Source organism: Eublepharis macularius, chromosome 1, assembly GCF_028583425.1.
Source record: "Eublepharis macularius isolate TG4126 chromosome 1, MPM_Emac_v1.0, whole genome shotgun sequence".
Lineage (NCBI taxonomy): Eukaryota > Metazoa > Chordata > Lepidosauria > Squamata > Eublepharidae > Eublepharis > Eublepharis macularius.
In genome coordinates, this window is record NC_072790.1 from 195,977,238 (window position 1) to 196,002,640 (window position 25,403).

At 42.9% G+C, this 25,403-nt stretch overlaps 1 protein-coding gene across 7 annotated transcripts in view; it reads left to right on the forward strand.

Annotated features, from left to right (window-relative positions):
* EML4 (EMAP like 4) overlaps nt 1–25,403 on the forward strand; it is a 206,113-nt gene that overhangs the window by 118,003 nt on the left and 62,707 nt on the right. The window lies entirely within an intron of this gene.

Consider the following 25,403-nt stretch of genomic DNA (forward strand, 5'->3'; position numbering starts at 1 on the left):
AAAGAGAATGTGATTAAATTAAAAAACAAAGCTGAAGCTGATAGTGATGAACAGCCATGGTGGGTTGTGTACAGGCTGCCACAATCCAATTGCTTGCTTAAATCTCACTTGCCTGTCACCCAGCAGCCATCTATTTGCAGGCAGATTGCACAAAACCTTGAAATGTTTTTTTTGTTTATGTACTTGCATTATAAGCAGAATTGGTGAAAATAATTTCCCATTCTCTGAAGTAGAAGTATGAGTTTAATTCTGGTTACTAGTGCTGTCTGATTTTTTTGGTAAATTTGAAGAATGTGAGTGTTAAATCAACCCACACTTACATCCAGATGTAACATCAAACCACGCTTTGTGGCTATGTGAAGGAGTCTGTGGAGTCGTCGCTTTCACACATTTAATTCCCCTCCCTAATTCCCATGTACACAATGGGAGGACATAGTTTCTCATTGTATTGAAACCATAAGCTGTGGCTTTTGCTCTTAGGCATAAACCAAGACTCCAATTTAGTCTTGCATACACACAGCTTGCCTTCAGTAATGTAGTGAAGATCCTTGTGCTGTGGTGATAGTTGCTGCCAAAGCAACTTGTAAAAAATATTCCCAGCCTATCAGATTTCCAATGGCCAATCAGAAGCCCTGGTGGGCAAAGGCCCTGCCTACTTTCTAAAAACATTTGGTGGCTTCCAGGAAAAGTGTTGGCAGGCACCATGACACCCATGGGCGCCACATTGGCAATCCAAATGTAGCTGTTTAACAGTACTGTATAACTTTAAGTAATCCCTGATGTTGTAGTTCTGAAATATTCTGGGTTTGTGTTGATGTAGCACATAAGAGAAACCATATTGGATCAGGCCAATGGCCCATCCAGTCCAACAATCTGTGTCACACAGTGGCCAAAAACCAGGTGTCCTCTGGAGGTCTGCCAATGGGGAAGGGACACTAGAAGCCCACTGATCCCCCCCCCCAGACCAAGAATATAGAGCATCACCGCCTTAGACAGAAAGTTCCATCTATATCTTGTAGGTAATAGCTACTGATGGACCTCTGCTCGATATGTTTATCCAATTCCCTCTTGAAGCTGTCTATGCTTGAAGCTGTCACCACCTCCTGAGGCAGTGAATTCCATGTGTTAATCACCCTTTGGGTGAAGAAATACTTCCTTTTATCTGTTCTGACTTGACTGCTCAGCAATTTCATTGAGTGCTCACGAATTCTTGCATTGTGAGAAAGGGAGAAAAATACTTCTTTCTCAACCTTCTCTATCCCATGCATAATCTTGTAAACCTCTATCATTTCACCCCTCAGTCATCGTTTCTCCAAGCTAAAGAGCCCCAAGCGCTTTAACCTTTCTTCATAGGGGAAGTGTTCCATCCCTTTAATCATTCTAGCACAGTAATTAACAGGATTTTGATGTGTCTTTTCACACTGCACAATCAATGAGGGCTGATATTAGAATTCTTGGTTTTTAATTTTTCCTCTAAATACACATTTTGATAAGAGTGAATGGTTCAAAAAAGAATCACTTGAAAACCCCTATTGAAGGGACAGGTTTTCTGATACTTCTTTTCAGCATCTTTTTATGCTGCAGTTCTGAGCAGCACATTTTTCAAACATGCCCCTAGCCTCGCAGAAAATTAAAGGGCATGACTTGAATGGGTTTCCATGCAAAATTATGTGAGCAGTGTTTAACATACAGAAAAGCTTCTTTCAGCAGCAACAACGTCAACAGAATAAATACTCCTGAGTGAGTATTCAGGTCGTTACCTAGAATGCTATTAATGCCTATGTTTGTGATCTGGTATGTAAAGCTATGTGATTCAAGACAGATATGCCCATTTATGGACTTCCTTGGAAATAGCCAAATTAGGATCTCAGAGGTCCTGCTTGGAATAGCCACTCTGCTTGGTGACTTCTGAGGGCCAAGCTACAAGTGACGAATGACACTTGAACAGCAAGTGGATTGAGTGGAGTGCAAGTGCACAGGGTGAAATACACTTGCCATTCAAGTGTCATCCGTCACTTGTAGCTTTGCCCTCAGTCTAACCTACCATACAGGGTGGTGATTATGACAATAAAATGGAGGAGAACAATGTTATAAGTTGCTTTACATTCTTATTGAGGAGAAAAGGAGGATATAAATGTATAGATATATTTCTATAGAGAGAGCTATTGAAAATATGGCTAGCATTTTTTAGAGGAACTATGAAAAGCCGCCAGAAAAGGAAAAGTTTTTTAAAAATCTAAGAGAATGGAAAATGGAGAAATATTTGAGTAATTTCCTTTAAACCAAGCATTAATTATATGAAAGTTGTAGTCTTCTAGAACTTTGCAGTATCTGTAATGCTCCTAAGGCATAGAAATCAGTCTCTTATACTTAAGGGAAAGGTTACTGCTTTGTGCGAGTGTCATGAAATTAAATTAAAATGGATTCTTGATCTTATTTTTTTATTTTAAAGGATAAACAAGCAGATGTCACCTTTCTTTTCTTAATCCAGCTGTCCTTTTCTGAATACTTGGATTTTAACTTTATATTTCTTTATCCCTCCTTGTCATAATAGCTTACTGGGTTTTCAAACCCACACCTGAAAATAATACAAGGATCCAACCTATTAAAAAAAATTGGAACAGATTGTTTATCGGCGATCTTCCTGTGCAGTCCCACATGGGACTGCGCACGCGCAGGCCTGCCGATCTTGGAGATTTTTATAGCTCTGAGCCACTAGGGGGCGCCCCAGCCCTTCAGCGCGCATGCGCGGCCGTCTTTTCCCGCCGAAAACGGCTTCTAAGAGGCGGGGTGCCCCCGACGTACCCTCAGTTCCTCTTTTGCCGCCAACTGAAGAGGTTCTTGTTGGCTCTGCTTTGGTACTTCGTTGGAAGGAAAATGTTGGATAAAGCTCTTTTTAAGAGATGTGTTACCTGCGACCGTAAAATGACCAAGTCAGATGGTCATTCGGAGTGCCTCTACTGCCTGGGAGAGACGCATAATCCGCAGGTCTGTAAACACTGCTGCACCTTCACTCCGAAGGCCAGGGCAGAACGCTCAGGGAGACTCCAGGCTTATTTGTGGCGGCGCGCTATGGCTGCGACCGACCCTTCTGCTCAGGGCAAGTCACCTGCACCCGAAAGAGCTTCTACCCCTGCTTCGAAGTCTTCTGAGAAGTCGTCGCGTTCCCGACACTCCCCGACGTCTAGTCACCCGAGCCTGAGACAGATGGTTCGGAGCACTTCAACGCCAGCGTTTCCGGCCTCCTCGGATCTGACGTCGGGAGTTGAGGCCAGCATCGGAACCTTCGGGCTCCAGAGCGAACGCCTCTCTGGGTAGAGAGGGCTCTTTAGCTCCATCAGAACTGAGGACATCCTGCAGCAGCTCGGTGTCGGACCGTCCGCTAGTCTCGGATCCTACTCCTCCGGCTTCTGTCCCTGACAAGAAGAAGAAGAAGAAGAAGAAGAAGAAGAAGAAGAAGAAGAAGAAGAAGAAGAAGCACTTGTCATCCAAGTCTGACAAGCAAGTCTTGGAAAGTGTAATTACCCCTCAGCGGGTACAACAGCATCCCCTCGAACCCGACCCCCGTGGTTCCGGGGACGCATCTCCTTTGAGGAGAACACCGGTGTCTGCCAGGTCTCGAGACTCTGATGTTATTATGGTGGAAAGACCTCTGACCCCCTCGGGGGTGCCCCGTTCACCATCTCGTGGCTCCTGGTCCTCGCGATCTTCCCGGTCTGACAGAGGATGGTCGTCCAAACGCGACAGATACTCAACATGTCGTCATTATAGAGAGGGTTCCTTCGGTTCCGACCGTGAACCGAGACACCGTTCACGCTCTCCCTTCTTACCGGCTATGTCCATAGAGGGCTCCAAATGGACCCCAGTGTATTCGGACACCGAGTATGATGACTACCTTGCCTATGGCAGATATGACTCACCACCATCTGAGTCGCCTGATGGAACCATTGGCCCATCGGAGGAAGCTTCTCCTACAGAAGACTTCTGCACTTACAACGAATTGTTACAAAGAATGGCGAGAGCTCTTGAAATCGAAGTGGTCTCCTCAGAACCGCGCTCGAAAGACAAGATTTTGAAGCATATGTACTCGGGGTCGACCCCTACCATTGCCTTTCCTATGATTGAAGGCTTTGTAGAGCTGCTGTCTGGGCTTAACCTGAAACCCGCCTCGACCCCAGCAACTAACAAGAAGGTTGAAAACCTTTACCGGATCAAAGACGAACAGTGTCCTTTCTTATCCTTACATCCTCCTCCCTCTTCTCTGGTAACAGAGGATATGCAGGCAAAACCCAAGCAGGGATCCCTATCCGTTCCGTCCAACAAGGACAGTAGAAAGATTGACTCTTTGACCAGGAAGGTCTATACATCTTCAGCTTTTGGCATTAAGATAGCCAATTATGCCACTATGATGGCTGCCTATCAACTCCTACTTTGGACAAAGGTGGCTACGTTTGTCCCTCAGTTACCTGAGGACCAGCGGGTCTTCCTCCGAGTTATCCAAGAGGAAGCTGTTTGGTTGTCAAGACACCAAATTACGGTTAGTCGAAATATGGCTGATTTGTCTGCTAGGGCACTGTTATCTTCACTAGTCCTGAGAAGGTTTGCCTGGCTGAGGACCACGGCTTTGCCTAATGAGACGCATGCCAAGGTGGAGGACCTACCATTTGAGGGTCAGAACCTGTTTTCAGACAAGACAGACGAGTACTTGTCGAAGAAATGTAAAGACAGGCTTACGGCGCGCTCGTATGGTGTCACACAGCAGCAGCACCAACCTGGTCGCCCGCAATACAAGCCGTATCCCAGGTATCGTCAACACCGATATCAACCTTATTATAGCTACGGCTCCCAACGCCAGCATCATTACAGCCCGCAACCCTCCTTCCTGAGGAAGAGACAAGGGCCCAAGACCCGGCAGAACACCCCTCAGCATCAAGCCAAGGAGTCGGGACATTCTCAGAAGCAATTCTGACAATTACAGGGCCCTGAACCCTTTTTTGGGGACAGGCTGTTTTCCTTTTTTGATGAGTGGTGTGAGATCACATCAAATGTTTGGGTTTTGAACATAGTTAAGTTTGGATATAAAGTTGAGTTTGTTCACTACCCTAGTCTCTCGCTCTCTGTTTTCTCTTCTCAATCGCCCCAGCCTGGGGTGGTCTCAGAGTTGTCTGCCTTGCTTTTGAAAGGGAGTGGACAAAAAGGATGGGGGTCTTCGTAAATTGAATAAGTCCATCAGGGTTCAGAAATTTAAGATGACCGCACTGCAAATGGTGTTGTCCTTATTGCCTCCAAATTCATGGTTTGGGGTATTAGATTTAAAGGACGCATATTTTCACGTCTGTATTTCCTGATCACAGGAAGTTTCTGCATTTCACTTATGGCACCCAAGTGTTCCAATACCGTGTCCTCCCGTTTGGGTTATCCACAGCCCCTAGGGTGTTCACGAAATGTGTGGCGGTGGTAATCGCCTACCTCAGGACACAGGGCTGCTGTATTTTTCCATACCTAGATGACTGGCTCATCGTTGGGCAATCTGTAGATGATGTTTCCCGCCAGATTGCTATCACTCTGGCTGCCTGCTTAAAGTTGGGGCTGTTTGTGAATTTAAAGAAATCGACACTCACCCCTACCAAGGTCATACAATTTATTGGAGCCATCATAGATGGGAATCAGAATGCTGGCTTCTTACCCCCCGACAGGGTGAGTAAAATGAAAGCCCTTATTAAGAGATTTAAAGGGTGTAGGTTTCAAACTGCCAGGCTTATCCAGGTCCTGTTGGGCTACATGGCCGCCACTACGGCTGTGGTACCTTTAACGAGGTTACGAATGAGGCCGCTTCAGGGTTGGTTCGCTAGTGCCTTTAGTCCGGAAAGGGACTCTCAACGCAAAAAATTGAGTGTCCCTCGCACAGTTTTGTCATCCTTGGACTGGTGGCTACAAGACTCTAACCTTTTTGAAGGGATAGGCTTTGGTTACAGGCGGCCTGACCTTACAGTTACAACTGATGCCTCTAACCTAGGGTGGGGCGCTCACTGCCAGGGGTCTTATGCCCACGGGTTGTGGGATGAGTCGGAGAGTGAGGAGCACATCAACCTCCTTGAGTTAAGAGCAGTCTACTACGCTTTGATTTCTTTCTCCGAAATGGTGTGCAATAAGTGTGCTGGCCAGAGTAGTATCCAAGATCCAGATGGACAGAGCGTCAGCAATTCTGATTGCCCCGTATTGGCCGAGACAGCCATGGTTCCATGCCCTTATGAGGCTGCACAGTCGAATGCGTCATCTCCCGGACTGCCCAGATCTCCTGTCGTTTCGAGGAGTGCGTCATCACAAGTACATTCACTCAGACTGACGGCATGGTTGATCCTCCAGGACTAGGGTTTTCGGTGGAGGTGATGAACGTCCTCCAGAATGCCCATCGGTTGTCTACCAGACAGTCCTATTCCCTGAAATGGAATAAATTTTCTGTTTGGTGCAGGGACAGAGGGATTGACCCTTCAGCTTCCTCTCTCTCTGAGGTTTTGGATTTTTTATGGGGTCTTAAACAATCCGGACTAGCTAATTCTTCGGTCAAGGTGTACTTGGCCGCTATCTCGGCTTTCCACCCTCCTATTGACCGGAAGACCGTATTTTCCCACTACACCTCTAAATTGTTTTTGAAGGGGCTTAATAATTTATTTTCCCCAATTAGAGTATTGGTTCCCCAGTGGTCGCTGCCGTTAGTGTTGACGCGACTCCTTTCAAAACCTTTTGAACCTTTGGCTTCCTGCCCTTTAAGTTTGTTATCTTTCAAGGTAGCTTTTTTGGTAGCCGTTACATCTGCCAGGAGGATGAGTGAATTAGCAGCCCTCTCCTGTGACCCCCCCCTTATCTGAGCATTCATCAGGATAAGGTGGTCCTTCGTACAAAAATTGAGTTTCTACCTAAAGTGGTGTCAAAATTTCATTTAGCACAGGAAATCTCATTACCTGTTTTCTTTAAATATTTTACTTCAGAAGCGGAGAGATCTCTTCATACCTTAGATGTCCGTAGAGCTCTCCTTTTTTATTTAGACTGGGTTAGACCTTTCCGGAAGGACTCTCACCTTTTTGTTTGTTTTGCGGGCCCTAAGAAGGGAAGAGGGGCTAACTCTCAGACACTGGCCCGTTGGGTGGTACAGGCTATTTTGTTGAGTTACAAGGGTGTTAACTTGCCTTGTCCCTTGGAGGTTCATGCTCACTCCACTAGGTCTCAAGCATCCTCGGCAGCGCTCTTGAGAGGCGTGCCGTTACAAGATATCTGCAAAGCAGCGACTTGGGTGTCTGCAGACACGTTTGTGAAGCATTATGCTTTGGACGTCTTGGACAGGAAAGAGACTGCAGTGGGAACAGCGGTCCTACAATCAATATTCCTGTCGTGATACCTCTATGCCTACCACCCAGGTATTTATGCAATGTAATCTCCCATGTGGGACTGCACAGGAAGACCGCCAATGAAAAACAGTGTTTCATACCTGTAACTGTTGTTCATCTAGGTCTTCCGTGCAGTAACACATACCCTCCCTCCTTCCCCGCTAATTCTCTTGGTACTTACCTTGCAGTCGGCGGCGGAAGAGGATCTGAGGGTACGTCGGGGGCACCCCCCTCTTAGAAGCCGTTTTCGGCGGGAAAAGACGGCCGCGCATGTGCGCTGAGAGGCTGGGGCGCCCCCTAGTGGCTCAGAGCTATAAAAATCTCCGAGATCGGCAGGCCTGTGCGTGCGCAGTCCCATGTGTTACTGCACGGAAGACCTAGATGAACAACAGTTACAGGTATGAAACACTGTTTTTATAACTAAAGCTACAAAAAGTGATTCAAGCTTTCACACAGCAACCTAGTGTGCTCCTCATATTTCTTCACTGCTTTAGAATGCATATGAGGAGATTTGTTTGAATTCTCCTGCAAGTCAGTCTCTGAGTATTTAAAACTGGAAGGAAAGGCTTATCACCTAGTCATCTTCCCTCCCACGTTGAGAAGGAGACAGACTTTGGCAGACTTTAGACCTGCCATGTTCAGTATCTGCAATTTTTTTTCATGAATAGCCAATTTGATTCCTCTGACTTGTGGCATTTTAGCAGAATTAAATTATTTCCTTGCTGCATCTGTATTTTAGCTTAACTGAGTTAAGTGTGAGTGGTAGCGGTGGCAGCAGGAGAGGAAATAGCACTTGTTACAATTCCAGTAAAGAAGGCTTTTCAGGAAGATGTGCAGAAAGAGAATTTTCTAAACAGGATAGTCCACAAAAAAGAGCTTAGTTTATCTGTTCAAAGAGTTAAGAGGCTGAGACTTTGACATGGTGAGAACCAATTGTTCACAGGGACATGGAGTGAGATATCATTCATCAAGTCTGTGGGTGTAACAAAATGTCCTGTGTGGGTTTTAAGAATTGCTTCCTCTTTAACCTACTTCCCCAATCTTGGTGGTGAAGATGGTGCCAAGAACTTGAGGGTGCCCAGTTATGGAGAATGTTTTCTTGCACTTCACTGCTTGTGAACTAGATCGAAGACTGGATCATAGGAACTGTGAGTGTAAGGGTGTTCACAAGTTCCCCCCTTCCCTGTAGGCGCCTGAGATCTCTGAAAAACTGTTGCTTGGAGTCACAGGAGACAAGATGATACGAGGAAAAGGGGGAAAGCAGGCACTATATTAGCTCACCTCATTCTTCCACAGTGGTTTCACATTAGCTCATTGGAATGTGTCCACAGGGGTCATAAGCTTTTTGGAACCCTCAGGAAGCTGTGAAGGGAATGAGAAGGTGAGACAAATCCACAACCAATTCTATAGACTGCTAAAAATACTTCTAGTCCCTTACCATTCATGTGCCAGACATCCTGGGAACTCCATTCCAGTGTTGACGGAACATGCAGGGCAATAGGGACGAAGTGGGAGAGAGGGACAGACACCCTCCCTAACTGCTGAACAACTAGCCTGCCTACCACCACTGCTGTAGCAGTGCAAGAACAAATGAGTACAGTTGGGATTGGACGCTTCCAGAATAAGTATAAAGCACTATAAGCTTATCTGCTCCTTGAGCATCCTCATGATCCAGTTCAGAGTAACTCAAGATACATTTCAGTAGCTCAGATTATCTGGGTTCACTGTTCTAATGAGCATTCTAACAGTGAAGTTGGTATTATTTGAAAGTACCATAATGCAAGTGTCAAAGTCTATGAGGTTATTTGCATCAAATGAGCCTTTTATTCCAGATCTCATTCCAAAATATAGAACAATTTCTGTCACAGTATGTTAATTGGCATTGGTATCAGAATGGCTGGTAACGTGGCATAATCCATAAGGTTATTGTAACGTGTCTCTATTTTGCATGTCTATAAATAAATGGCCTATAGCTTATATTTAGTTTTCAGAGTTAATATGAATTAAGAATTCTCAGATACGATTATCTGCCGGAGTATTCGTCGTGAATATATTCAGTCATATCTGGCTATAAAAAGATTACTAGGTAGTTGTCTCCCTGTCCCAATACTTGTAGTGTTTCGAAATTTCTATGCATATTGTTCAATATAAGCCAAATATGTTCTCTTCAGAAATTAAATAATGAGTTGGCTGAAATTATAACACAACTCAGAAAATGTTTGAGGAAGTAAAATGATATTATAAGAGGTTTCGTGACAAGTGCATGAAGCAAGATTGTGTTTATAAAAACAAGTTTTGTTGTTTTAAGAGCCATTAGCAGCATTCTGGTGGCTTTATTATTGGCAGCAGCTATACAGAAATACTTAGTCCAAGTACAAAAGCATAATAAATGTTTCAGTCATTAATTAGAATACTAGGTATTTCCCTGGAATCAGCTATAATGGAAAGGGCCTGTTTAGCAATGTGGAGAGTGTGAGAACACATTTTTTGCTCAAGATCATGTACTCATTATTCAGTTTATCCTTCATGTAATGTGCATAAAGCATGCATGTTGTATGGTTGCAGAGCTGCTGTTGATGATCACTAAATACTTTGTACCCCAGTGGGTCCAGCTCTGGCTGTTTCTGGAAGAGTAAAGTGCTCAGTTCAGACAGCACACCAAATGATGGTTTGTTCTGCTAACAATTGAGCAAGTTGTGGTTTAGACCTGCTTGTTTGCTGCATTATGTTATCTACTCTGTGCAGGTAACATAACAGGAGAACTGGCTCCAGACAGAAAGCTATCCCTACAACTATAGCTTGTCAGTTCAGATATTGTGACAAATTGTTAGTTACCACAAACTATTTTGCAAACCCTCTTCAGATAATGACTTCTGGTGTTGGTCTGCTGGCTGAAGCAAATGGTGATGTTTTTAGTGTTAACGATAGTTTGGCATGATGTCTCAGTTAAGCCAGAAAAACCAAAACAAAAAAAAACCCTAGACAGAATAGTTCACTGTGGCTGAAGACCTCAGTACTATCTGGCAAATATAATTCCTTCTCAGCCCTCAGATCTTGCATGTGTCTGGCAGTGCTCATAGCAAGCTTTCGGAAAGAAATTTCCAAGAGAGAGAACTGTCAATTTTACTTCCAAATTGCTTTCTGAGAAGTCATGTGTGTGTGTTTGAAATGGGCTATTTTGAGTATCATTATTTATTTGAAGAAATCTAGGCCCGTTAGAATGCCCAGATTCAGTGGGTAAGCTGAATTGATACAAGTGATTGGTATGGATATTTGAAGATTCAAACTCTGTTTTAATTTATACAAATGCTTATGAACTAAATAAATTGAAAATAATTTAAATTTTGTGGACATTCTTTATACTAAGCCATTTTCCTTAGTATTGCCTACTCCAACTGGCTACAACTCTCTAAGGTCTTGGGTGGGAAAAGAGTTTTTCCAGTACCTGTTGCCTGCGATCCTTTAGCTAGGGTCTGAATTTAGGACTGTCTGCAAACAAAGTATCTGCTCTGATGTTGAGCCATGTCTCTCCCAAAAACTGAAAATATATTTAAAAGAGAGAAAGAGGAGGATTTTCTGACAAAGCAGTTAAAAGGGATGGGGAGCTGCCAGCCAGCTGTCTGGAGACTCACTGAGGTTGGTCTTGGCCTAGCATACCAGCAGCTGTACCTGGAATATTGTTCATCCATTGTGATTAGGCAGCAGTTTTTACAGATGGTTTACTCCCAGAGTCATGCGGTAGCAGCATTTTTTCACAAGCGCCAAACAGTAGCAAGAAGTTTCTGATGGTATCATCTGTATTTACCACATTTTGGGAGCTCATTAGCTTTCAGTTATGTCGAATACATTAGCAAATCCATGATATATATTCTCTGCTTCCGCTCTGTTTTGTCCTTGTGTTTGTTCAGCTTACGTTTGTACCCTCTTGCTTCCTGTAATCTACTTTACACTGCAGACTTTTCATGATTATAATGTTGTATGCTTTGGGGCTCCTGGTTTTGTAAGAATTAAGGCCATCAGTTGGCAGACCAAGCTTCCAGGAGGACAACCACTTTACCGCTTGACTTGTGAGGTTCTCAACTAGTGACCTTGCCCCTGTCTTTAAGTTCAAGTTGAAGATACAACAGCAGAGCTGTTGGTGGACCATAGCAATGTCCATTTCCTTGAAATCAGGCATTCATGGTCAGATACTATAGAAATCACAGACTGAAGTGATTTTGGGAACCCCTGCACTGATTTGGAACTGTGACAACTCCTCACCACTGTCAGGAATGTTGTCATGGTTGGGCTGACTGTTATAAGTTACAGTGGGAATTTAAGTTCTCCATCATGCCCACTCACAGCACTTGCTTGGATTGTTGCCTCCCATTTTTTTGTAGTTTCCTCCCACAGAATGAGAGAGAGAGGCTGTCTTCTTTTTCCCAGATGGGATCCAGAAGAGGCAGCTGGCTTGGAGGGGGTGGGTGAGGCACAGCCAATGAAGCAGCTCCCCAAATAAGAAGGGGAAAGGACGGGGGGAGAACAAGATGAATGAGCAAAAGTTAACTGCCCACCTTGCAGCATGGGGCAGAAAACTAGTCCTCATGAACACAATAAAACTGCACCTGCCCCTTTCAAGAAAGGGAGGAAGCCACTCTGTTGCTTAAGGAGAGGGTGCTTCATCTCCTTCTCCTTGCAGGTGGAGAACAATGGAAATGCTAACACCAACTACACTTTGCCTTCCATCAGCCAACCCTCCACAGCCAAGCCCCACAGGTTGATTTCCTTTTTTTTTTTTTGCTCCTTTATTTTCCCACTTGCTTTCCATTTTAATCTCTCTCTCACACACACACACACACACACACACACACACACACACACTCTCACACACACACACACACACATACACTGTCTTTTTTGGGGGGGAACTCTTAATTAGAAAATATTGAATATTTATACACCCAGTATTTTCTCATTTTTGTTCCTGGACAACAAGCATAAAACCAGACTGTTCAAGTAATGGGTGTTGATGGTGGTTAGACGTCTGATATTTGGCCTTTTGTAAATGCAGCTTTAGTACTGTGGGCATTAAGCTGCAACTCGGGCCCACTTCATCAGATGTAAGAAATCTATCCTACATTGGTAGATATGTATGTGTGCGTGTAAATATAAAATTACAAAATCAGATACATGGCTGTAGAAATAAAGACTGAGAGGCTGTGCAAACTCAGTGATTGATATAGGGGGAATCCTCAGGGCTGATACAAAGACAACAGGGAAGTTTTCAGAATCTTTAGAAGAGGATGGCATTTTTTGCAGTAACAGTTTGATTGGAAAGAGGTGATGAAAGTTGCTCCTGCTTCTTTTACACAATTATGAAGGCTTATATAAGCTATAGAAATGTAGAGACTTATAAACTATGGAATGATGTGAAGAACATGAAGAGTGAAATTTTTTTCCTGTGTCATTGCTAGAGTTTGTCCATAGGAAACTTCATTGGCAGTAATAATAATAATATTATAATAACAGTTTGCTTATATACTGCCCTTTTGGACAGATTAGTGCCCACTCAGAGTGGTAAAAAAAGCCAGAGTTAATGTTATCCCTACAATTTAGCTGGGGAGCTGGGGCTGAGAGGAGTGACTTACCCAAGGCCACCTGCAGAGTATATGACTGTAGTGGGTGTCGAACCAACAGAGTGCTGATTTGCAACCCCACCACTTAAGTATTATGCTACAGCAGCTTGGTAGGTCAGAACCACCAAAAAGAAATACTATATCACATACTGTATAATTAATTTGTTGAAAAAATTACTGTTAAGTAGTGACATCCACTGATTTAGAAGACTTTAAAATGGGATTAAACAAATTCATGGAGATGGACTGGTCAATGTGGCCATCGGCTATGATGCCCAAGAACTATCTCCATATTCAGAGACAGTATAGTCCTGAATGCCATTTGCAGGGAGGACTATGTGGGGTGTTTGTTGGCTTTATTCTCTGAAGGTGGGGTTCTCAGAAGCATCTTGCTGGTCAGCGCTGGAAACAGGACAATGGGCCAGAGAGACCTCTGATGTGATCTAGGAAGATTCTTATTTTATTATGAAAGGTGCACAGTATGTAGCCCTATTCTTATTTTTACAGAGGTATTTAAAAATATAATTTGGTGATCCCACTACTTCCTCTACATTTTTAATTATGGTACTAAATTGTTAACGTTTGTGAGAAGAAAGAAGGCTGCAGTTTTTTAACGTTGAGGGAAGGGCATTCTTTGCAGGCCCAGAAGTGTTTTTCTTCCAGAACTCAGCCCATCCTGAAAACAAGCTGTTGGGCTAAGCTCTACTGAAATGTACTTAAAAGAGAGAAATTCTAGAGGGGTAGCCATGTTAGTCTGTTGTGGCAAAACCAAAAAAGGAACCTTGTGCCTCCATAAAAAAATAATAGATGCATTGGAGTTTCAGTTTTCATGGTTAGAATCTGTTTATTATATACATGAAGCGAATTCTCAGTTAGCTGAAATAGCTACACACATGGAAAAAATGTTTTTAACAAATGAAAGTATGCTATGGAACTATGATACCTTGTGATTAATATTATATGTTAATTTTTTAAAAGCACATATGAAAAGGAAATAGAAGACTGGGGCCGTTTTCACACGCACCCTGAGAGATCACGCAAACTCACAGCATGAAGCATCTTCCTAGCATGATCTCCCAGCACAATCCCCTTCAACGGCCCGATGACGTCAGAAAAAGGGCCATTAAACAGGATTGTGCCAGGAAATCGCGCTAGAAAGACGCTTTTATGCCGTGAGTTTCGCACGATCTTCTGGGTGCGTGGCCATGTGAAAACGGCTTGGGAGTGAGCCCCATTGAATAAAATGTAACTTAAATCAAAGGAGACTTACTTGGAATATTTCCTAAAAGATCTAGTCAGTTCTGTACTCTTTGATTTGCTAAGGACCAACCTGATCAGGAACATGGATAGGCCCACTTTGGAAATTATTCCCAGGGTCATTTGAATTTTCTTGTCTGCTTTCTTTCTTTCTCTCTAGAGAAGCAGGAGGAGAGGGGAAAGGAAGAGAGAACTGGAACTAGTTGGATTTCAGCATTTGGGGAATTAGAATCTTTTTCTAAATTTAGTGCAAGGACAGGAAGACAACACAATGCAGTCTTGGCTGAACTGCCTCCACTCCCTGGAGGATAAAACTGATTTTTCATATCTTCCCAATTTTCCTTCCTCTATTAAACATCTTCATGTAGTTGTGAGTTTGCTACTTCATCTTGGGTTAGTAGGAATGTTTTTAAACTATCTCTTCCATGTAGTACTTCTTGAGAGAGACAGATCTCTATTTAATGGGGCTTATTCCCCAGTAACTCACGTGTATTGATAGTACTCTTCAGCGTTCTGGCCTACGCTCTTGGTTGGGAGTGGAGGGGGGGATTATACTGTTGTTTAAAGTAGGGGGTGTTGTACTGTATCGTTTTGCAAATGTACATTGTGTAAATCATTAGTAAAATCTATTTTTAAATAATCATGTCCATTTTCCATTAATGTTTCTTACCTAATGAACAATTAACATTTTATTCACAGTAAAATCCAAGTGATTTGTTTTATTATAATATTTGTTTTGAATCAGGGTCATATGAGGCGACCCAGATGAGATTTTTTTTCCCCAAGGGACAGCCCTGGCAGCTTTCTAAACTATTTTACGTACCCAGTAAACTGATTTGCATTATCTCTAGGAGAAAAGGCTGAACTGCACGGTCTGTATCTATTACTGGAGATGGTTGGCTAAATTATTTTTAAACTCCATTAAACTCCATATTTTTAAACTATTTAAGTAAGTATAACCTAGTGGCCTCTTGAATGCAAGGAAATGGAAGGAAAGCCTGTAGTTCCTAGAATAGTGCGATGTGGTGCCTCTATGCTATGTCTTGGACCAGAATAATGTCAAAATGGTTGGCCAAGACCACACTGGGTGATCTGTTTGTTCCAGTTGCACAATGGGTCAATGGGTCAGTTTAGTTACTAAACCCCTTCCCCTAAGAACATCTGTAACCATCTACTGAGAACAAAGTTTAGGATGCAGCACAGTGACTTGCACAATTAAACTAAGCTTCATATTTCTGAAAGTCTAAAGTTTTTGTGTGGGGGGGGGATTGTCTACTACAACCTCCTTTTCTCTAACAGTTGGGTAGTCGCATTCTGCCTACCAGCTATTCAAAGCATTCTGTCTACCAGGTATTCAAAGCCACGGAGATTAGAAACATTAATTTCCTGTTTGTTTCTTGATTTTCAGTGGTAGAGTGATAAACGTGTTCTGCGACGGACTCCCAGGACAGTGTGAGGTGCTAATTAAAGTTCCATGTTCAGTTTTATTTCCTCATTTGTGCTTGCTGTTTCAAATGCTGCTGTTTCAAGTTATGCTGAGGACTCAGAGTTCTGTTTCTTAAGAGTGATTTGTCAGTGTTGAGTCTTGTATTGCTTTTCTTGTGCTGGAATAATTTTAATATGATTTAACACTTTTGTGTTAGTATGTGTTGTTTAGAATCATTTTTCATTTTTACAACCATTTTTTCTTGAAGCTTGAAAGCCGATTCAGTTTTTATGGCTCCTTGTATGAAAAATAAAGACATCCTCACAGACATAGTCCCTCAATTGAAAAGTGTGATATAATAAAGGTTACTGCAGATCATATTTTCTGCCATTTTTGTTGTGAATGTCAATTAGTTCCTTGTGCTGGTAATAACAGAATGGCTTACATGACAGTTATTTATGTGTGCCTTCAGTGTTCTGAATTTATGATGAGATTAAATTGGAAGTTGAATTCTTAGTAGGCCTCTGCACACTCTGGCCTTCTGCATGTTATAATTGCACGTTATGGTTTTGTACCATTTATCCTTGACTGTATTTACCCATGATAGTTTCATATATGCCCATGTTATCCTAGATGTTGTGTTACCCAAATAGGAGGTCTCCTTAGTTGGTTGAGGGGATTAGCATCAAAGGAGACAAGCAAGAGGAGGTAACTAGGAATCTCAAACAATGTTTATGGGGATTATTCCCTTAGAGCAGGGGTGGGCAATTGTTTTGGCTCGGGGGCCACTTTGTGGGAGCGGAGGTTAGCGGAGGGCCGCACCTTTTAAAATGATTGCATTCATTAGTTAACTTTGCATTTCAGAAAAGGTATCATAAAAATCAATAAATATAAATTAAATAAAATAGTGGTAGTTTTATTCAATTTATTTATTGTTTTACTGTTGCAAAGACAAAATTGAAATTAACCAGATCAACCAGAAAAGCGCGTATCTACACTGTGCATGCGTATTGACGTAGCCGTCCTAGTGGAAAATACGAGACGAATCTTCGGTCGCGCATGAGAAGGGAATCTCGGTTCAAGGCGGATTTTTCTGACTGTCTTGGCGGGCCACAAAAAACTCTGTAGCGGGCCGCATGTGGCCCATGGGCCGCAATTTGCCCACCCCTGCCTTAGAGAACTTTGAAATAAATCAGGCAGATGTTCAACAGGAAAGGGTTTTTTTTTAAATTAAAGAAAAATAAAAAACATACAGAAAATCACATAGAATACACATACAAGGCTAACTTGGAGAAACAGGGAGGAAAGTGGGAGAAAGTAATTAGGAAGGGGGATAATTACCAGTCCTGAAGAAGGAGGGGTCCATGAGAGCAGCAGTAAAATTACCAGTGTTTCATGGGGAGAAGGAGAAGGCTCAAACAAACTTTGAGAGTGGGTCTATGGATCCAGAATATGCACACAGAGTAGGTGTCTAGGGAGTCTAATTATAGGGCAAAACATACCCTCCTGGCAAACTCTGATGACTTCCTTCAAAAGACGGTGACTTAATGGTTTGTCCAGAGGTAGCACAAAAAAGTTGATAAGTTTATCTAGGGTGGACTTTTAGGTGTAAAAAGGTGCTTTTATGACCCAGCAATTACTGGATATAAAAGCTTCCAAGTTTTAAGTGCTTTGAGGGGAAGTGAAGATAGATGTGGACAAAATAAGTCCTGAGTTCCTCTTGGGAAACCTCATTGTTCTAAGTAATGCATCTCTCTGGGTCGTCACTCAGTCAGCTATGTATGACTTATATTTTGGTAGTTTTCCATGCTCCTGTCCAGTTGGCATCCACCCTGGGCCAGTTAGTGCCTTGTAATTATGGCATATAAGCAAGGAGGCATATGAGGAACATGAGAAGTCTGACAGTTGATATTAGTAATTTCAATGCGATAACTCATTTATTTATTGAATATATCAATCAGGAAGTAAAATGTAATTAGGACCTCTAGTCTTTGTTCAACTGAATTGAGCATGCCTAATTCAGGTCATCATATTTTGTTATTGGAATGAAACTGTGAATAATTACAGTCCTGGCTTCTGCAAATTTGCATTTCATTCATCTATGTTGTAAACAACATCATCATTGTAAATTTTTACCTTTGCATTTAGAGTTGTAAAATTTGTAGACATTTTGAAACCATAGGGGAGAAAACTTCTTCTGTTTTTTTGGTTAAAATTGAAATTTGCAATACTTATTTTCCTATCAAACCTTCACTTTTTTATTACTTTGAGAATATAAAATATGTCATTTATAAATTAGCATATAAAATTGTATTATTTGGTGAAATTATAGAATATAAAAATGCCTTTTTTCCCAAGCAAAATTGTTAGTATACCCAATACTAGAGAAATCTGCAAACTGTGCTATCCTAACACTTGTATATTAATTTTTACCATATGAGAAGTAGGAAAAATAAAAGTTTAAATAGAAAACCAGCATTGTAGCAAATAGGGTCATATTTAAACAGCCTCATAAAGTCACACTAGATATATTAAGTATATGTCTTATATATTATATCAGTATATTAAGATATCAAACTTACAATACTGAAAGCACTGAATTAAATAATGCGTTATCAAACATATAGCCTGGGGGTTGGGGGTTGGGCAGTTTAAAGGGACCTGCCATTTGCAAATGGCAGGAAAAGTTTATATGGCCATTTCCCTGGGGAAATGGCCATTTAAACTGCCCCTTTAATATGACCCAAACGAATCAGTAGACCAGTTCGTGGAAATGAGCTTCCACGAACCACTGGTTCGCGAACCATGAACCGGCCTGATTCGTATGTTTTTTTGGGTCGTAATTCGATTCGTGCCCATCTCTAGACAATAGCAAATCGGAGTTGCAGTTGATAATCTATGCATATTGGTGTTCATTTAATTGATTATACCAGTTGACAGTTGCATAGTATTTCCAGAGAGCAAACATACGTCTATAGCACACAGTGACATTAGTTAGGCAATGTAGATTAAATATGTAATTGAGGGCCAAAATGAAGGTTATGATTCCCTTTGAGGAAGCCAGTTCCTAGCTGAATACTTTTAGAAGGAGATACATACAATGTCTTGCTATTGAATGGAGGAAAAAATGAAAATTGGCTCAAGTGAAATCCCAAATGGAAGTATTCTTTGTTCTCTTTCTCTCTTTGTAGGAAAGTAAAGGAATGTGATGAGACACAATTGTTTGGTACAGCGGGATAGAATCATCTTACAGGAAAAGTACAGCTAGAAATCAGTTTTCGTTTTGATGCATCTACAACTTTGATGGCCACTTTTTGCATTTTTTTCCCTGTAGAGGGTTTCCTGTAATATCAGAGTAGATCCTATCCTGCCTATCATCCCAGTGAGCAAAGTTTGAAGGTTTTTTTTTTTTTTTTTAACAATTGATAGGCTGGATCCAGTCATTCTTTAAGGAGCCTTCCTTCAAATTAATTTTGAGGAAAACTTTTTGGACAATGGTTGGATCTGCCGATCTGCTGTTAAAAAAGAACCTTGATGTTGTTTGTGGGTATATGATCCCAAATCACCCAAGCCTTATGCCCATTTTCCAAACAGAGCAGTCTGATGCAGGTATAGTCAGGTTTCTTCCAAGTAAAATAAAACAGAACCCCCTCTTAACTGTTCTAGATGCTCACTGTTCCATAGAGACTGTTGGCGGCAGTTGCTTGAGCTACTTCTCAGGAAAAAAAGTACAAGTGCCTTGCAGTGCTTCTCTTTGTGCATCCTGTGTAATCTCCTAAGTGTAAGTTCACACACCTCCGTGGAGAGATCTATGGGCTACTCATACTTTTGGTGTTGCATACGAAATTTTAAAATGGATTTCCTCAGCACCATAATTTCTGTTTACTGAGAAAAACCTGAATTAGTTTTCCCTTTGAAGCAATTTGGAGATTTTTTTTAGTTTAAAAATATCTATGAATGTATTGGCAAGTGCACTTTACGAAATGAACTGTAAGCTTGCAGCAATAATCTGCAGCTTAATATTTATAAACTGTGTTAATGTATTGTGGAGGGTAAATGATAGCAAATTTTGTTACAAGAAAGGACGAGTTTAGGTTATTGGTTGAAGTGAATTTTGCTTTCATCCATTTGCAATCATTTAATACGTGCCTGAATTACTTACAGGTTTATTTCCTTTTTTCTTGCTTTCACCTCATTTCCTTGTGACCTCCTAGTTGCCTTCATTTTTGCCAATGCTCTGCCATTCTAGTAACTTTAGGAGGGACTATGCTGTCTTAATGCTTTCAGATTCCCTACAACCAATCTCAGCCACACCCTGTACCTGGTCTACTTTCTCTATAAACCTAAAACACAAACAACTCAGAGTTTTTCTCCAAGGCCACACTCAGTGCCACTCACATTTCATGGGAAGAAGGAGAAGGCTCAAGCGAACTTGAGGATGGGTCTGTGGATCCAGAGCATGCTTTCTTCTTTCCTTTTCACCTACGAAACTACCTTTGTCCACTCTTCTGTCTTCAGCTTTGCCTCTTTTTCTCCCTCTGGCAGCCTCTAATTGGAGAAGCTATGTGGTGCCAGGTGCCATATCAGACCCAGTTGCTTAGTGGAGAACCCACAAGGACTTCCAAGGGGCACCTCACTTTCTCCGGTATCTCTCTCCCACACTATTTCCTCTTTTCCTCCTACTGACAGCACTCATACCACCTTTTTGTGCTTCCCTCTTTCCCTACCAATCACCCAACCTACCTTTTATCTGCTCCCCCATCTTTAGCTATATTTATTATTTATTTACTTGACTTTATACCTCACCTGTCTTCTCAGTGGGGACCCAAAGCAGCTTACCATTCTCTCCTTCATTTTATCCTCACAACAACCCTGTGAGGTATGTTAAGTTAAGAATATGTAACTGGCCCAAGGTCACCAGTGACCTTCTACAACAAATTGGTGAGTTGGACCTGGGTCACCAAAATTCTAATCTGAAACGCTACCCACTATACATACTGGCTTTTGAGGGGTGGTTGCTGTTGAACAGTAGCAATCAACCAGGCATATTTCCTATTGAGCCTAGCTCCAATGAATCCTCCCTCAAAACAGGTGTAGAACAGGCTCTGCCCCTTTCCCTTGCCTTTCAGTAACAGAAACCAAGTCTGAAAGCTTGACAATACTTTGTGGTTATGGTTGCCTAGCAACTCCCACAGTGGCCACTGCAGTGGACATTCATTTCTGAAAGATATATGTGTTGTTTCTATTATTTAGGGGAATTTCATCCCTCCAATGTGTTTTTTAATAAAAGATTTCAGATTTTTCTGCAAACTTGGGCTTAAGTTTGTAGAAAGATCTGACTTGTCAGTCCATGGCCCCAGTCATCTGATTTAAGTATCCACAGATGGGGCAACATTGAGAATTAGATGTATATGAGACATGCTCTTCTGATGAAGCGTTCCTCAGCTAATTGATGTGGGATGTTAGGGGTTTTTTAAAGTTCTAAAAACAACATACTTTATAGATCATATTTAATTAAATGGATTTGTGAATGTCCTCTTGGCACAAAATTTGCCTTCATCTTCCTCCAGTTTTACTAATATAGGCCATTTCTGATCTCTGTTCCTTTAAGAAAAGCACAGAGATTTCTGCAGGCCTTTGTCTGTGTTATCTTTCATTCACACACTTGTGTACTTTGGTCTTTAATGAAAGGTCTCTCTTGAAGTTTGCAGATATTGTTCTATGAAAATTATCAGTATGAAGATGGAATCCATTATCCACGGAAGGCATTTTTACCACTTTGATCTCCAGCAGTTTGGCTTTAATTCTCATCACCCGTAGAGAGGATCTCATTTTACATTCAGCTCACATCTGGCTCATGTCCTGAGCCAAAAGATAAAGCTGAGTGCTATTCAGGCTGGAACATTTCAGTCTGTTTATATTGGTAATTGACATACAGCCTGATATATTGGCAGAGACACGTATAGGAGGCACAAAAACGTTGTTGTGTTTGGGTTGTTTCTGCTAGCCAAGTTGAGTTTTTCTGTAAGCAGAGTGAGTTTGTTGTTTTGTAATAACCCCCTGGAACTAATGAGTGCCACCAAGATGAAGTAAGTTTGACTTCACCACTGGCCAGTCATTCATTAATATTGATGGGCAGGCTCCCCATCTTGAGTGAATTGAACACAAAAAATAAATCTCTTTCTGATACGTTTTAAATATTTCATGTATTCTAGTTTTCGTTTCCTTGTTATTTCCCAAACATAGTTGTCTCAAATGTCTTTCTTTAAAGCATTAGTTATTGAGCTGAGACACTTTCCTATGTTTGATCAGCTAGGCTCGGCGCAGCTTATTTTTGTCTGTGAGGCCCTGGAATATCCCTGCAAATTCATTGTTCAGTGAAACCTTTAAAAACATCATTTGGTCATGTTTGCATAGCTTTTTTGGAACTGCAAGTGGTGTCTAAGACACTTACGATACAATCCTGAGGGCTGTTCCCTATAGACATTCTGTAGGGGGAAATAACAGACAGTATAGGCAAGTGCACTAGTGTCCATAGCAACACCAGCAACATCTACCTGTCAAGCAACAGCAGCCAATGATGGCCCTGTGAGTGGCACATACAGCCTCAGCCAATCACCAGCCACTGATCTTGCCACTTGATGCCACTCCCACTCCCCAAAAAGTTACAGCACAGCCCCAACAGAAGCACAATGCCCGAGCAGCTGCCTCCCCAGCCCATAATGGATGGGCACCTGTGTTGCAGACAGGATGCCCACCCCTTCCCAAGCTATCATCCCTGCTCCAAGCCACGCACATCCATCCCACAAAAAAGGAAAAAGAAACAAAAAAAATACAGAGGCCATCCTCAAATGCATAACCCCCCACCAGCATCTTAACCACTGGGGCCAAGAGGGTAGATTCAAAGGAGGGACCACACTGCAGCACTGAGAGCACGAGCAGCTACTTGGGACCAGGCAGAGAATATTGCACAGACAGACATGGCTTAGTGGAAAGGCTTAGTGGAAAGGCACTGGCATAGCTCAGTCAGAGCTAGAGGTGGGCACGATAAAAAAAAAAATACCGATCAAGCGGTTCGTGGATCCAGGCCGCCGCCGAACCCAGGTCACCGATTCTAACCGATCAAGTCCCGTTTCTGATCCGGAATCGGGAATCGAGGAGGCCAAAGTGGGAGGGCGCCCCGCTGATTCCAGCGATATAGGAATGGTGGTTGGTGGCCGCGGCCACCAGGCCCGGCGGGCACGGGGAGGCGGCGATGAGCTGCCTCCCCTCAGGGAAGGAGGGGACGTACACACACACACACACACACACACACACACACACACACACACACACACTTAGAGCAGAGGGGGGGAAAGTTTTTAACCCGTCAACAATCCGCCTCCCCTCAGGGAAGGAACATTCACACCAGGGCCGGATCTAGCACCCAGGGCAACCATAGTCATGCTCTTGTGTGCGCGCGCTAATGGGTCGCCCCCCCCACCCACGCAGCAAGCCGGCTGTGCCGGTGCGCTGCGGAGGTGGTGGCAGCGCGAGTGGCTCGGAGGCTGCCTGCGCTGTTCACCTGCCCCGCAAGATAAAGGGCGGCCGGCTTGCCCGCACACCCCTTGTCCTGGGGAAAGGCGAATGGCGCAGGCAGCCTCCCAGCCTCCCGCACTGCCTTTTGCCTTTCCCCAGGACAAGGGGTGGCTGACTTGCCCGTGCGCCCCTTGTCCTGGGGAAAGATGAACGGCGCAGGTGGCCTCCCAGCCACCTGCACTGGCTTTTGCAGAGAGTGACAGACAGAAAAACACCCATTCCTCCTACAAAGCCCCGTTTTTTAAAAAAGCAAAAAACCTTTGTGCCCATGGCTTCAGAACACCCCCTTCCCCCTCCCTCCCCTGGGTTGCTGCTCCGTGATTGGAAGGAAGCCTGCTAATCAAGGAAAGCTGGGCTTCCATTCGGTTTTCCAAAGTGACAGAAGGAGGGCAAACACAGCTCAGGCATTCCCCTGGCTCCATTGCTAGGGGACTAGATTATTGGCACCTGAGTGTCTGGCTCTCCGATTAGATCACAATGCCCCCCCCCCGATCAAGCCCCCCCCCCCGAATGCTGGATCGGTTGCCATGGATGGAACCGATTAGCTGAGTCCCGATGGCTCAAACGCCATTATCGGGGGGGTTTTCACATCGTGATTCCGATTGTGCCCATCTCTAGTCAGGGCTCCCAGTTTGATCCCCATATGGGAAGAGTCAAGAAGACACAGACAAAAGGCCAGTGCCGATGTTTTGCCCCTGTAAACTGCAGAAATGGGAATAGGATGGCCCAGCCAATGGACTGCCCTTGGGGAATCCATCATCCACAGCTCCCCACTCCTGCACCTATGGAAGCAACTCACTTACATGCACCATGGGTTCCCCACTTCTGCACCAACAAGCTGCATGATTTCCGACCCCCACAGTGCTATGGGAGAATGTGAAGACCAGAGGCCCCCTCCCTTCCCTGAGCAGCTCCCCCCCCCATGCCATCCACCAGCCCTGTCCTCATGCACACTGTACACAGCAGTATGTGAGGAGGGGAGGACCCAGTATGGGGTGAGACTTCAAGGTGCCACTTCAAGATGCCACTTATATATGGCAACTAAACAATAGCACTAAAAGGCCAACCACAGCCACCCAGCATGGGCATTCCGGAGTCAGAGCCTTAGGGGGAGCCCTAAGGCACTGGTTAGTCCATAAAGCGCATATACCTACAGAGAGCCTTGAACTCATGTTAACAGCACTTTCTATTGTACACTCCAGGTACAGGATATAGGAATACAGATATGTATTGTTGAATGGCATTCGCACTTCAGTATGTTATAGGATTGGTATACGTGTGTTCAAGGCTCTCTGTAGGTATATGCACTTTATGGACTAACAGGCTGTGGGTGCAGTGATATACCTGTTGAATGACTATACACAAACTTGCATTAAAATATTTTATTATAGAATGATAATACAAATTCTGTCTTAGTTAGGCTTCATTATATTGTTTTTGTCAGACTTTCTTATCTGTGATACTCTCATACCCCTGTTTGCAATAAATGTCTGTGCCAATATCTGCTCCTAATTTATTTTTCCATATCAAATCTGAATGCACCTTGTTGGTGGCTTTTATGTATGAAAGGAAATTTAGAGCAGTGTCCCTTCCCTCCATGTCTCTGCATAATGGCATCTATAACAGTCTCTGAGCTATTGATCTGTTAGGATAATGCAGAATGAAAGAAAGTTCACTTGCAGGTCAACCGCCCGCAGACGTAAAGCTGAGAATCTTCCCAGTCAACAGGAAGATTCTGCGAATGGTATTCTGTGATACTCTACCAAACCTTCCTGAACCTCCAGTACATGAGAGCCGCATCTTTTTATATGGAAGTGATGATGTACACATGTTGTTGCTCAAGCACTGCTGAATCTCTGAGTGTGCACCATTTATCCACTTATTTTTGTTCAATCTTTTGTTAATGTGGTAAATATGATAGATAGCATCATTTCCATAAGAAAAGAGGTGTATGCCAAGTTTTAAAGATACTGGAGGGACATCTTGATGAGATATATACATTGGGAAAATGTGATGGTTAGTGGTGTGGTTGTTGTGGGAGAGAGGCTTTTCCAAAATGTTCTTTTTTTAGATGTTGCAATTGGTTCCTCTTGTTCTCTTTTTGTCTTTCAAAAGAGGAATTCTCTTTGATTTCTCATTAAT